Source organism: Rhipicephalus microplus, chromosome 7 (assembly GCF_043290135.1).
Source record: "Rhipicephalus microplus isolate Deutch F79 chromosome 7, USDA_Rmic, whole genome shotgun sequence".
NCBI classification, from domain to species: Eukaryota; Metazoa; Arthropoda; class Arachnida; order Ixodida; family Ixodidae; genus Rhipicephalus; species Rhipicephalus microplus.
In genome coordinates this window covers 46,948,658-46,962,868 of record NC_134706.1, presented here as the reverse complement: position 1 = coordinate 46,962,868, position 14,211 = coordinate 46,948,658, and the positions used below count along the sequence as shown (strand labels likewise).

The following is a 14,211-nucleotide window of genomic DNA, read 5'->3' as shown; positions in this document are numbered from 1 at the left end:
TTAACTTCATTTTCAGAAAATAGCTTGGAGTGAGGCATTTGATAAGGAGTAAAAACAGCAATACTGAAAGACTGCATCACGTGAACGGTTTGCATTTTGCAATTAAAAATATAGACTTTCTTGGCATTCAGAGAACTTTCTCTATGTAGAGAAAAATATTTAAATACATAACCACAGGTATGACATCCATTTGAACCTAGTTCAAAACATGTTGGCTGTTTTTTTTTTTTTTTGCAACACCGTTTTCATTTGTCCACCTCTCAAGAAAGAGTCCTGTCGATGAAAGCATGTTGCTAATAGTATTTCGCAAATGCACTAAACAAGCCAAAAAAGCAATCTTTTGCTCCAGGGTACAGTCACCAGTTAAAATAGTTATCAAAACGTATGTTTTAACTGACGCAGCTACTATACTCATATGTTACCAAAATTTCACACCGTTTAGACTGCAGATATGAAAGATGTTTGAATTGAGCCCACAGAAATGTTCATATCGCACCCTTATTCGTATAGGCAATACGCTTATGTGAGCTGAGTTAGCAAACGTGATCACGAGCCACTTGATACTTAGCTTGAAGAATGCGGCGCAATCTCGTGAGCCAATAAAAAAATGAGTTTCCTTACATTGTATCGCTGTTTGTATCAAAAGCTTGCGCGGTGAGCACCTAGCGCCATCTCTCATGTGTAACTTATAGTCTCTGGTCGTGAAATGCGTGCAGCTGACGCTGGAGGCCGCTTCCATTCAACTAAGGTCTTGCAAGTTTCAGGTGTTTGTAACAGTACCGAGTCAAGGATAGCATAAAGGGCCCTTCACCAACCCGTGTTAAAAGACAAAGGGATAGTATTCCTTTCTCTTTCGCTACACTTTGAACACGTGATTTATCCTCCTCATCCCTTACTTTTTAAAAGCACGGTAACAATGTGAGCACTAAGCACTGGAGCCTATCAGAATTTTGCACTTCTCGGTTACGCACTATTATCGATGTTGGTGTAGTCGTAAACACACAAAAAGAAGGGCGATCAGTTTGCTCTGCACGATATTCACACGAGACAAGGAACAAAGGATGAGCGGCTGCTTAGCAGTGCAGGAGACAAATCACATTGACGTTTCGCCTGTATGGACCAATCGAGAGCGTGCGCACTACAGACGTATCGGCAACTATTGTCTGCGCCACAGACGTGGGCGAGAAGGACCGAAATTATCAGGAAAGAATATTGGGCTCCTTTTTTTGTATTTGGAGAGCCTGGTGAGTGGCTCTTTAAAGTTTTTGACAAAACATCAATATACGCATTGGAGATCCGGAAAGGGCCGTGCTTACTGTTTCGAAAATGTAGTTCGCTTTTGTTGCAGCGGCTATTGCGCTTGCATAATGCAGGAAACCGAGCATGATATACATCCATCATGCACAAAAAAGCACATATACTTTTTTTTGTTGTGATCCAACTAAATTTGCCCCTATAGTATGCGATGATATTCGTAGATGCTACCCATTTCTGAACGATCACTTACTTCAGTGGAGTCATTACTGAAAGATTTGTGACCTTTTGATACGTTACCTTTTCTTTTTTCTTTGCAGGGGGACTCTGCAGTTGAATAGTAATCATTCTATAAATATTCTAGATGTGTTGGTTACAGTTCGCTAGATGTGGGCCTCGTGCTCGTGTAATCTAGACGAGTTGGTTACAGTTCGCTAGATGTGGGCCTCGTGTTCATGTTAATGCCTTAAACAGCACGAAACACTGCCTCTATCCATTCATGCGGCAGTGAGACACTTGGTACCAAGGAGGAGAAGGATGGAAGGAGGAAGGCCAGTAAGGTTAGCAAGTTCTCAGACCGAAATTTCAATCAGTACCTCCTGGTGCCATTCGTCTAAACTTTGATTGATATGTAGGATCTTACGCCCCCAAACCACCATATGATTATGAGAGACGCCGTAGCGGAGTGATCCGGAAATTTCGACCACCTGGGGTTCTTTAACATGCATTCGTCTAAGCTTCAGACTTCGCAATTTTTTTAGGAATCACGCTAGAATGATTTTTAGTGGACAGGGAAATATAGGGTAGATAGTAACGTGCAAGAAAAGTGGGTATACTTCATGACATGATCACTAAGGCGTTCAAATCGCCGATAATAAATTATCTGTATACTTTCAGGATATTTTCCAAAAGTTTCTCGCATTTAGATATCCCAAGCCGAATCCTTAACCAAACAGCTTACACAGAATAATTTTTCATAATTTCGGCAACTATATATCTGGCGAACGTGCGAATATGCGTAATCACCTATTGCCACATCTAGACATGTTAGCCGAAAATTGCCATTGCCGGAGGTAGATGCTCGAATTGTACAGCGCTAGCCGCGGTTTCTCCGACAATTCAACGTGCATGCACAGTGTTGAGGGCTGCTGTTGTGTGTAGCACTATAAAATGCATACATTTGTTTAGTGACTCGTACACAATTAGGTAAACATAGACAAGAGCATTGCAACCATTCCCCCTTCCCCTGCTCGCTATTTCTCGTCTTAGCTTAGAAGGATGTTGGTTTGGGCTAGCGCTCAACCTAGTGCTTGTCCTCAGTTCGTGCAATTATAATAATCTCGTCTTAGCACTTCATCCTTATCCTGGGCGTCTCAGTGGAAGTGGGTTGGGAAGATGGAGGGAGGACGGGAAGGGGCGCGTCTGTGGTAGTTCACTCACTCCTCCCCCACTACCTTCTGAAGCAGATTTATGCTCACAGCTATGCGACGTGGTCCTCTCGGCTTTGCTATTTTGATAATAACTATCTGGTCCATCACGTTCTTGGTATAGTTCCATTGTTCAAAAAGAAACAAACTCGCCGGGTACACAAGCATTTACTTAAGACAACCCAAAGGACATGCCATTTTTTTTCCTATTTTGATCCTTTCACGCTCACCTATGAAAGCTTTATGTTCCTAGCGTGGCTTTGCACTGCCTTGAAGATTGGAGGCGCGTCACCTGGTTTTGCACTGCCTCGTTGGTCGGCCCAGTTTTGACTAAACGACTGTCACATTGTGATATCATCACGCATTGTTACGTAACAGTTACGTCATCAATATGTCGGAATGAGATCAATAATTTTAGTGACCTGTAATGCCCACACGGCATCATATGGTGCCGCTATCCTGGGATAAGAAGGACATTAGTTCAACACGATTCGAAAAGAGAAAACTGCGCGGGGCATGCAGTTGCCTGTAAATTTCGCAGGGCTACATTTGGCGGCTACCTACCACATTCCAAATACTGATGGCGTAATGATTAGTTTCTTTTGTCACTCCTGTTGTTCCTTGGTTTACGTGATGCCCACACTGGTGGCTGATTTTCTATTTTAATGAAGCCTCTAAAGTCTGCGCATTCATGGGATCCTGCAACGCTTTTCCGAATAGCCACGGAACGGCGAATAGCCACAGAGTAGCCAGCAAACGGCCACGAAACGCGTGACAATTGAGATCATTGTCACGTGATTAGAACGAAACAAAAAGCTTTAGAAGCCGTCCAGTACGAGTGGAGTTGCAAATATTCATCACACGCTGTGATTGAATCTCTGTGCTCTTGTCGTGACGAAAACGCTGGAAGCTGAACCGGAAGGTACAGCCGCGGTCAGCCTTGCTCTGCGGAGTGACACCTCGCGGCCGTTGCGGGTTGTGACGCCACTTGCAAAGGAGCATGCGCGGCCTTGAAAATATGCAGGCATGCTCTTCAAAGGGGACAATGGTAGAACATCCGTGCTCCCTCAGGTCGCTTTAACACGAAGCGCGCTTCGAATGATAAAACGCACCTGCTCCAATGATGCACGCTCAGTAGATGCCATTTTGAGGCATATGATTATATGAAGATATGATGATGCAACAACCACGTAAAAAAATGGCCCGTATCTGCTTGAGAGAGTGAACAAAACGTTTATTTGCTGTCCTGCGCAAGAAAATCGATCAATGGTATTCTTGAGGCGCTTCGCAAGAGTGCCTCGAGCGTGCAGCGAAGGCGAACGAGCGCATCAAGTCACGTCACACATGAGACATGAGCGCTATCTGGTAGTTCCCTTTGAAAACGAAGCGCGCGGCGTGCGCACCCGTCTCAGAAGCGATAAGGTGTAGAACACAAGACGACGGGTGTAGGTGTCGCCACCATGCCGCCTTTGCAAAGCGTTGGATCTTAAGCGCAGCGTTATAAGCGCTGCAGTTCTTAGAGTTACCTATGTATGCCTTTTCTAGTAAAAAGACACACATACAGAATATTGCCGTATTGGTATGGTGCCTCAGATATGTACAATGATTGCTTTTTATTTGACAATCTCACAATAAGTGATTGATATGTCGGATTTAACGTCCCAAAACCACCATGTGATTATGAGAGACGCCGTGGTGGAGGGCTCCGGAAATTTTTACCACCTGGGGCTCTTTAACGTGCGCCCAAATTTGAACACACGGGCCTACCATATTTTCCTCTCCATCGGAAATGCAGTCGCCGCAGCCGGGATTCGATCCCGCAACCTGCAGGTCAGCAGCCGAGTACCCTAGTCACTAGAATACCATGGCGGGGCGCCCAATTGCACAAGTATAAACGATAAATCTTCACCATTATTGGCGGGCACCGCAGAGGGGCCGGGTGTTTGGGGTGTCGTTTGGTGCCGCTTGGGGTATCGTTAAGGGCAGACACAAAGACAGACCAATATTTTTGCGTCGAAGGCCCCCAAGGAAGACCATCGTCTTTAAAAATTCTAGACAACCACAAAATGAAACCGGTTATAAAGAGTGCGTTGTTTATGCAGGCGTGTGTCATCAGTCGAAGCGCGCTTCGTCTTCTAAAACAGATATGACAAAAGCGCCCTGTGTGAGTACGGGTCTTTGGTTAAACAAGCACACTTTTCAATGATGTCAACCGTGGAGTGCAGGCCTGCATGTTCGTAAGGCCACGCATGTTCCTGTGCACGTGACGTCCCAATGCGCAATGGCCGCAAGGTGTCGTACCGCGGAGCATCGCCGGCTGGGGCCGTGGCTGTACGTCACGCGGGCCTCGTGTGCTTGTGCAACGTTTCTTGTTTAAATGCGAATGCATTTTTATTCGGGTTATGTCAGGCATCCGGCGTTGTTCCCGGCATTCGCGCACCGGCCGTTGTTATCTCTTTGCTCTCAGTCCCTCTTCCATAGCAACAGCTGCGGGGGCGCGTGCTTATCCTCGCCCCTAGCAACTGGAGCATGTGGTGTGAGAGAGAGTAGGAAAGATGGTGCAGTGCCTCGCTGCTCCTTCTCTCACCATTCACTCTCTCTCCTCCCTGTGTCGCAATCTCTGATTCACTCGCGCGGGATTCGCTCACAGGATTTCAAGCTGGACGGTTGTGCCCTCGCGATCTCCGATGCCAGCGTAGCTCCCGCCGACTGGTTCGCCCTCCGCGGTCTCCTGACGCCGTGCAGCTCTCGCATTGTGGCGCCCCGCCCTTGGACTGCATCGACCGGATCCCCACTTTCCTATCTCATTCTTTTTTCCGCCGCTTGCCTGTCTATTTCTTCATCTATTTTCCTTCTATTCTTTTTATCCGTCCTTCCCCCCACCCTTATAAGGCACTGCGCCATGTCGCCTGAAGGCAGACAGAAATTAGGTGCCTTTTCCTTCTTCCTTCTAACCACTACCACCCCCACCACTCGCGCCTCTCTCTCGACCGTTCGCTGGCTAGGCGCCTCTCAAAGACATCCGGAAATGTGTGCTCGAGACGCCGCTGTGAAAGGAGAACGCTGAGCCGAGAACATTGGCGCCCCACCTTCGTCCGCTCACTTTTCACTCTCGAACGTTCGTTGGCTGGGCGCCTCTCAAGGCGATGGCAGAAGTCGGTGAAGGCGAATGTATGACTGCAATCGTACCTTCTCTCGGTGCCAGAAATGCATTCGCATTTCCTCACGATTCCCTTTATGGAGGGGGGGGGGGCATTTTTTTCTTCAAATGCAGGCCCTTTAGGTGCAATTGTGCACACGTGCACACACATGGTGGGCTCCTGCAGTGGCCCCACTAACTCTCGAGCCCTGCATGCTCCTATCAGATAATGTCATGGATCTTGAGTGAATGAAGGAAAAAAATTGAGCGTGTAGCTTCATTTCTTGAAAGAGGAAGTGATTTTTAGTGAACTTGGAGAGTTGATTGTATGTTGTAGACGGCGTTCTCCGCTGCATCATTTCGCACGCGTGTTCTCCGGAGCACTTACTGCCAATTGGTAATGTTCCGTGACCATGCTTAGAAAGCGCTGCAGAGTTCCATCAAGATTGATCAGCAGGACAATTTATTTCACTTTTTTGTCAAATCACTAGTGACGTAAAAATACACTATCCCTCCAGCTAAAGCTAAGCAGAGTAGGTGCAAGAGCGTCGCTTTTGATTGTTGTGCTGACGATGGTTTCTTCCGGCACATTTGGTGGTGAATAAAAGCCGGAAAGTGATTACTCAGAAAGGTGGGGTTGGTTTCAGCTAAGCAAGATATGGTTTGAAGAAATAAAGGAAGCAAAAAAGAAAAAGAAAACGAAAGAAAGAAAGGAGAACTTAAAATGAGAGGGAGCTGACAGCATAATCTAAATAGGTGGTGTCCTTAGTCTATAGGTTGCAGTGAGCAAAAGCTGAGAGTTTGGATTACTTTGAAACATTGTACTGGTGAAGAAAGACATGTGAAGAATAGCAAGAGACACACAAGGACAGTCTCTTACTGGACAGGATGTCTTGTTCCATTCTGCCCAATCTATTCATTTGCCATCTATTTCTTTGTTTTTAGTCAGTACAGTGTTTCACGGTGTTTACACTCTTAACCCTTAATTGAGACACTGGTAGTGTCCACCGGACGTGTGCGGTCATAGCGGCACGATGACTGCAGACAGGGACTGCTGACAAGGCCTGGTGATCATTGTACATGAGAATCTCGCTGGTATTATGCTTTATCACCGCCTTTTACCCACACAATTGACGCAAATATTCCTCCATTGCATCCGAGAGATGCTTGCCGAGTGATGACTGGCACACGAAATGAGTTTGGTCTCTTAAATAAATCGAAATACTAACAAATGAAAGAACAGCTTTCCATAGCCAACGGATATAATATGTCTACATGACATTAACGTCATGATATCACAGTGAATTTTTTTCTTGCCATTAAGGTTGACTCTAAACACTTGGAACACAAACATGCTTGTCGATTGGCTTATGTCTGGTCATCGCATAGTCGACGCAGGAACTAAAGATTACATTATTTTCACTCCGTGACCCATTGGCACGACTTCCTGTGGATGTCATCGGGACGGCTCAGTGCTCTCTCATACTTGAGTACGAAGTACTCGATATCAATAAACTCTTCATCTAAACACATTTTCTGACACGTGCAGGGTAGGGGAGACCTTCTGCCATCTCATTGTAGAGTACCAAGTTCTCTAAATTGTTGAATACTTTTTTTCTAAACACCCTCTCTGGTATGGATACACGCACATAAATTGAAATTAAGTGCTCATTTGTAAGATGTAAACACGATCTCTACTTCTTTTCTATGTTTAGTTTGTGTATGTACAAATTAAGTGTACAATAAAACTTCGCCCTTTTATTCCGTAGTTGTGTACACTGAGAATTCGTACTCGGCGACGTAATTCGCAAAAGCTTCTCGCTGTCCCCTCGTCGAGTACGCATGGTGTACTAATTTTGTAGCGTTAGCTACACTTGCTCAGCCAAAGCGGTTTCGCATGCACGTACAGATAAAATCCGACTTGTCCAGCGCGTGGACATGGACGTAGTTATTATCCACTGCTCTTACCTCACGTAGCTACATGCTTCCCTTCATGCTTAACGGACGAAAGCATGAACGAACGGACAGGCGGTGAATGCAAGCATGGATGGACGGATGGACGCTTCTCCCTCCTCACCATGATTGACTCTGTGAGCATGCTGTGATTTTTTTGTGGTACAAGGACTTCTAACACAATATTTCAGAGCCCTTTCATAGCTGTGCTAATGGAACACCCCGGTAACTAGCTACGGTGGTCTAGTGCTGAATGTACTCGGTTGCTGACCCGAAAGATGAAGTCGCTGCCGCGGTGGACGCCTTTTCGGTGGAGGCGGAAATGCACTGAACTCGTGTGGCTACATGGAGGTGCTCGTTGAATAACACCAGGTGGTCGACATTTCCGAAGGCTTCTGCTCTGGAATCTCTCATACTCATATCGTCCTTTTGGGACGTTTAATTTCAATAATTAATAAAACAATTACAACAATCAAGTGCTACCGTCGCTTGTGGCGTCACATATCTGCCGCAGTGGCGTCACATCCCACAAGCTCAATCATACTGTTTGCGTTGGCACGCCTTTAATGTCCGCCAATCTTCACCCAAGGAAACGGCGTGAGCCTTAATGATAGCGGGTTCAAAGGTCAACTTCTGATAGCAGGGCTAACGAAGTTCTGCCGCCAAGCATCATGACATTTGTGAAAGAGGTTACGACGCTTCGAATTACTTCAGACTGGCGCCTACAGAGATTTCTATCTTCTTTTTTTGTATGATGAGGTTTTGGTGTGTTATATACCCAAATAGAAAGTAGCTAAGGGTGTCGTATTATTCATGGGTTCTAATACTACCAGATTATTTTATAGACTTATTTTGAGGAACCTGTGTCGAGAGGGTGAGGGACGTTGCGAATACCTGTTCTACTCGTCATTTTGTTCGAGAATGTGATACGCCAGAACGTAAACATCGACAGCTTAACTGCAAAAATGGATTATAAGGTAATCCTGGCCAACATCGCATGAAAAAAAAACATTCTGGCAGATAACGACCGACTCCTATAGAATAACACATGTGCTGGTGCAGCAGGAACAAAAAAAAAACGTATGCTGCTTCTGTTTTATAAAACCTGTGTCCGACCTGCTTTTTTTCCTGCTTTACTCCGATTTTTCTCTATTTAGGGAAAATAAGGCATTCGCTCTTTTTGCACACATCGCCTCGCTGTTCACATCCACCGCGTCCATCATCGCACCATACTTAAATGCTCAGGAACACTACATTGGCGCAGAGGCACACTTTGGCGTGGAACAACATTGGTCATGCGTTCTTCGAATGCCTGTACTTTACTCAGAGTACCCTTTACTGTGGGGACAACTACAATACAATAAAATGGAGCATATTTGCATTGATTGTTGCCCATAACAAAACCAACAATGAGACGTGGCGCACATATTATCCTATCACCGTTAAAAAGGAATCACGCCCGAGACATCATCGTTGAAAAATCCTAACTCATAGGGCCTTCAGTTCTTACGATAACATTGTTCAGCTGGTATATCAACTCTTTTCACGCATGCTAAGTTATCGTATTTGAAAACATTAGGCCACACCACTTCGGACAAATTGTTTCTGCGTACTGCCTCCCCTAAAGAATGGTTCCAAATCTGCATGTTACACCGCAAATGTAGTTGAAAGACGATAATCTTGCGTCTAGAGAGAGTGAGCAAAACGTTTATTTGATGTTCTGCGCAAGAACATTGGCTGGAGGCGCTGCGTTAGAGTGCCTCGAGCATGTAGCGGAGGTGAACGAGCGCATCGAGACTCGTTAGACAGAAGCGCCATCTGGCAGTTATCTTCAAAAACGAAGGCGTGCAGCCCGCGGAGAAAAATGCGCGCCAGTCTCAGAGGTGATAAGGTGTAGAACGCAAAGCGACGGGCAGGTGCCACCACTGTGACTTCGTAGCAAAGCGGTGGAAACACTTTTTTGAGCATCGCGTTGCACGGACAACGCAGCGCGATAACCGCTACATTCTTTAGAGTTACTTGTGTGTGCCTCTTCTGGTATAGAGACAGACATAAAAAGCTTTTAAGTGTTGTTATGGCACCTCAGATATCTGCAAGAATTACTTTTTAATTAACAATCGCACAACTATGAATGCTAAACATTGAGCAATATTGGTGGGCGCTGCGAATGGGGTTGGCCGTTTGGTGCCGTTTGAGATATCGTTAGGGCAGACAAACAGACAAAAGTACAGATAGACAGACAGACAGACAGACAGACCAAAATTTTTCCGTCAAAGGCCCCAAGAAGGAATATCGTCTTTAATAACATTGAAATGTGCGTTTAATTTTTCTCGCCTTTGGGGTCGTGCAGGCAGGAGTTAACTTGTGTACAAGCCTATGGCCTATTTCTTGTGTAACAAAATTTATGGCACTAGGCCCTGTACGGTTCGGGAAAATGGAACTTCAATACAAAAGTTCAATATAAACTGCGAAACTTTCCAGCCAGTTCAAATTATCTATTGAGAAGAATAAGAATAAGATTCCTTCCGAAATGCACCACGATTCGCGGGTTCAATTTAGGCCACAGCGGTCACAATACGGTGGAGCCGAAATGGTAGAGGCCCGTGTTATGAGCGATGTCACTGCACGCTAAACACCACATTGTCCAAATGTTCAAAGCCATCTATTACGGTGTGCCTTATACTCACATCGTGGTTTTCGGGAAAAAAAACCCGCAGATAATAAATTTTGTACAGTGAGCTCCGAGAGTAACTTTATCATGTCGTCGTCATCAGCTAATCTTACGTCCAACACCAGTGTAAAGCCTTTGTGTAAGGCATATAATATGACTGGCTTGTTCCCATGGGCTAAGGTACGCTGGCCAATTTTGAACATGTGACAAGGTCTTCGAATGATCCTAGGCATGGGCCAAGTTCTCCTCTACCATGGAGTTCTCCTATACCAGGGTGGTGAAATGTCTGCATGGGGCAGACATTGCACCACCCTCTTGTCGCGTGTGCCCCACCCTCCCACTGCGCACGGCCATGCAAATGATGACAAGTTCGTAAGCCGGCGTCTCCTTCCCGCTGCAGTCATGAAGAAGACAAGCCTACTTCTCGAAATACTGGCACACAAACCAAGTTTACGAATTTTCGATCGCAAAGCGACGTCTTCCCATTCTGACATGCTTATGAAAGGTCCACAAACGTGTTTTAGCTGCGCGTGAACAGCTTCGTTATTACGACACGTTTTCAGGTAATTGCTTAAAGAACCTATTGCCATGCCGTTTCCCTATTGATTTTCAGCTGTAATAAGCAGGCTAACGATCTCGTGCTCTTATCAAGCCAGGTTCTGTCATAAATAAGTGTGTTTTTTTTCTTTATACTTTAGAAAGAGATCAACTTTCAACTCCAAATAACCCATCCCGTGTTCGTAAACACGAGCTACTTGGACAGCCTTGTTGGCGTTTGACGCACCAGCTTGAAAGGTGTCGAAGAAATTGTGTCATCCGAAGTAAACATTTTTTGCCTGATAAACCGGCCCGCACAAAATACATAAAGCACCCACACACTTACTTATCTACGCATTCGCTCATGCGATATGGAGACAACAGTACGTGGCTTCAGCTAGGCGGCGGCAATGGCGTGCTGCCGTAACTCAGTGGTATAAAGATAAAAAAAAAACAATCTGACGAAGAAATTCGCTTTCTTAATGTACTTTCGGTTCAGTAGAGACACGCAGCAGATTTTTCATAAAATTGAAGTGCCACTATTCAAAGCGGCTGGTTTTTAAGAACATTTCATCACCGCCGATTCGAAACACGTGGGGCCAAGTCGTAATAATTAGATAGATATGTGAGGTTTGACGTCCCAAAACCATCATATAAATATGAGAGATGCCACAAAGGAGGGCTCCGCAAATGTCGACCACCTGGGGTTCTTTCACGGGCATCCAAATCTGAGCACACGGGTCTACAACATTACCACCTCCATCGGAAATGCAGCCGCCGCATCCGGGATTGGATACCGCGACCTGCGGGTTAGCAGCCGAGTACCTGTTTAGAAAAAAATTATTTACAGCATGTACAGAACACAAAGGCTTCATACCATTCCAGTAACAGGGCACATCTATATGAGTACCTTAGCCACTAGACCACCGCAGCGGGGTGAGTCGTAATATATCACACACTCGGGAATATCGAACTATACTTGTAGTAAGACAGTTCAATTTTACCTGCATGTGTGAATAAGTCTCTGCCCTGCTGTATTAAACCAGGAGCCATTTTTGATAACATGTTTTTTTTTTGTCAGTTCTGACTCCATTTATTATTTTCGCTTATATACCATTGCCCTATCCGGCAAACAGTCACTGCCGTCGTGGAGAAAATGCGCTACACGCAAATGTCGCTAAACGCCGTTTATAAAAAATCTTACGTGGTACAAATTAGACCGAATCTTCTACTAGGGTTATTGCAACAATAACGCGACACGGTTAAATAAACGGTGAGACCACCTCGTATTTTAAAACCGATGATAGAGTCGCACCCATGTCTGACAGTGGGACATTTGCAACCACCCGCAATTCTGCATGACTTCACTCTCACCCGATAGGGGCCAAAAAGTATTCTCACCGAAGCGAATACCCTCTTTCTCACCCCGGAACTGTATACCGCTCCTTATGATAGCTGCGTGCACTGCCATGATGAGACGCGCTGTTTGGTAAATGACTTTTTCTAGGTGCCAAGTTTGCACCATGGCATTTGGTACATATATCTTGAAATCAATGCAGTAGCGAACGTTGCTCTATATCAGGGGTCGACAATCTTGTGATGTGACGGGCCGAGTTCCATAACGTTGACACTGTATACGGGCCACGGCAACATGCGGGTTGCGGGTCGTATACGTTACACACCCCCGGCTCTAGATAAAAAAATAAAACCTTATTGAGCTTCTAGACGTTTGTCAATTTACTTCTTTCACGCTACGTGTATAAATCTAGCTTGCGCGAATAAAAGGTCTCACTTGTCATAAGGTGATTTTTGCTATATCCTTATTTCGCAGTGACCGTTGTCTGAATTCTCTCTGCGAGTTGCGGGTATTATGCTACTAGCGCTGAGGCGTGTAGACTGGGTCAAAGGACTGCTTGGCAATGCAACTTACTGTGCATGTGTTATCAATTCGGTTTTAGCAATATAAGCAGAATCTATAAATTCGAGATCAAATCCCGGTGGTTGTGGCTGTATTTTCGATGGAGGCGGAAATACTGTATGCTCGTGTGCTCAGATTTGGGTGCATGTAAAGAACCCCAGGTCGTCTCTCATAATCATTTGGCGGTTTTGGGGCGGTAAACCCCGCATATCAATCAAATATAAATTTGACATTATTCTGGACATACATTTTTTGTTTGCTGTTCATTTGTTCGTGCTAAGAAATGAATTCAGCGGCTTAAATTGCCGCAGCGACGACTTCAAATGAGGCACAACGTAATGGATTACTGTCGACTAAGTGCCACGACCTGGAGTTCTTTATCACATGCACCAAAATCCAAGTGCGCTTGTGCGTTCCCCTCTCCCCTTTATCGAAGAACGGGCAGGTTTTGGTTGCTTGCTGCTAGTAAGGCCACTCCATTAGAAGAAGATGACGTCATCTTAAAATCTCATGTCTGCAAAATTTCCTAGAACGATAGATTTACTCCTCTGGTACAAACTCATAAACGACTCTGTGCATGTGTTTGGCCTTCAAGATAAGCTAACGTCGATTACTTCATTTTCCTGATTGCACGTCCGTCGTCATAGCAACAGGCATGCGCAGTGGCACTTCGTTCTCTCCAGGACACCCGTCTCCGTAGTTAGGCGAGAGCTGCGAGCCGGCGTGTACGGCCGCCTCACGACCTCAACACAAGTAGTGCAACATCCGCGCGCTCGCGATCCGAGCACAAATGTGGACACGTGCCGCTACTCGCCGAGTGGGGGCGCCTACGTGCGGGACATCACGTCTTTTAGTAATGTTTGCGGCTATCGCTCAGCAGGCTTGGTTGTACCCCGTGCAACCACGGCACTTTTTTTGTAGCTTGTTGAAGAAGTCAAGCTTATAGATTTATAATGCTATAAAGTTTTACATGTTCTTCCAGTGAGCAGAATTGAAGTAGCATGTTTTAGACACTATCAAGTAGGTTATAAAGAGTATTTCATAAACTATCAAATACAGGTCACTTTGACACGTATCACAGTAGAATGGCAATGAGTCAATCTCATACGATGCATTTTTCTTCAACTTTGGAGGTCCTACGTTCTTCTGTGTTATCTGTGAAAACATTTTTTTTTTTCATTTTTAAAGCGCTATATTTCATGAAAGGTAACCACGGGCTCCAACAGTGTTGGAAGTCTAAAATTTTTGAACCTCATGATCTCTTAAGATCTGCGTTCGTGTGAGAGCAAGCATAAAGAAAATTGTTTTGAAC

General features: G+C 45.2%; 1 long non-coding RNA gene across 2 annotated transcripts in view; it reads left to right on the top strand.

Annotated features, from left to right (window-relative positions):
* Window positions 1-14,211, top strand: part of LOC142767443 (uncharacterized) — a 525,683-nt gene that overhangs the window by 402,362 nt on the left and 109,110 nt on the right. The window lies entirely within an intron of this gene.